The sequence below is a fragment of the Arachis hypogaea genome, chromosome 20 (genome assembly GCF_003086295.3).
Source record: "Arachis hypogaea cultivar Tifrunner chromosome 20, arahy.Tifrunner.gnm2.J5K5, whole genome shotgun sequence".
NCBI lineage: Eukaryota > Viridiplantae > Streptophyta > Magnoliopsida > Fabales > Fabaceae > Arachis > Arachis hypogaea.
In genome coordinates, this window is record NC_092055.1 from 68,931,186 (window position 1) to 68,932,124 (window position 939).

Sequence of the window (939 nt, forward strand, 5' to 3'; positions counted from 1 at the left end):
TGCATTCTTTGATTTACTGTTTTATGCTACTTGAACTTGAAACCACTCAATTTAGCTTGTCTAACTAGCCTAATCACTCAACTATTGTTGCTTAGTCCATTAATCCTCGTGGGATTGACACTTACTCACTTCAGTTATTACTTGATACGACTTGGTGCACTGGTCAATTAGTTTCTGGTATTTGAAAATCCGTATCACCAGCCTATTCAGCGGTTCTAAAATAGTTTTATGTCTAGTGGTTTTTCGGGTAGAGTCAAACCGTAAAAAAGGCCAGTTCGCTGTCGGACCGATCCAACTGTCCTGTTCGGTCTGATTTTCAAAATCATGTTTAAAACAATCATTCCAAATATTAAGAAAAAGTTGAGATGGCCGAGTTGGTCTAAGGCACCAGATTAAGGTTCTGGTCCAAAAAGGCGTGGGTTCAAATCCCACTCTCAACATATTTTGATTCAATTCTTGAATCACCAAACCATATGGAATTAGAATATGTTTATTTTGATATGATAATTAGAACTAGAGACCCAAACTTTATGAATTTTCATGAACAATCATGTTCTTTTCATAAAAGAACAAACTAACTACTAATACAATTAACTAGTATAATTTCTCAATAATTATAATATCACCCAGACTAATTTCTATATTAACAAATTGGACCTTAAATAAAATAAAAATTCTAAAATTTTCCCACTTGGTCTAAGATTTGTTACATATAATCTGTAATTACATACTATGCTTAAACAATTAAGACAAATTACACGAATCATAGCGGTAGGTCGTCATTAATTGAGTATTACTTTCCATGTAATTGGATAAATATTTTATGTGGTATTTCTATATGAATAAGCTCAATGCGTATTCTAGATCCTTTACTAATGTTATTTGTCTTTCTCAATCATATATGCACATATATACTAACCAGATGAGAAAAAAATAATG

At 31.8% G+C, this 939-nt stretch overlaps 1 non-coding gene across 1 annotated transcript; it reads left to right on the forward strand.

Annotated features, from left to right (window-relative positions):
* The first annotated feature begins 359 nt into the window (after positions 1 to 359).
* Positions 360 to 440, forward strand: TRNAL-AAG (transfer RNA leucine (anticodon AAG)). Its single transcript has one exon. It is a non-coding gene; the product is annotated as a tRNA-Leu (tRNA).
* Positions 441 to 939: the final 499 nt, after the last annotated feature.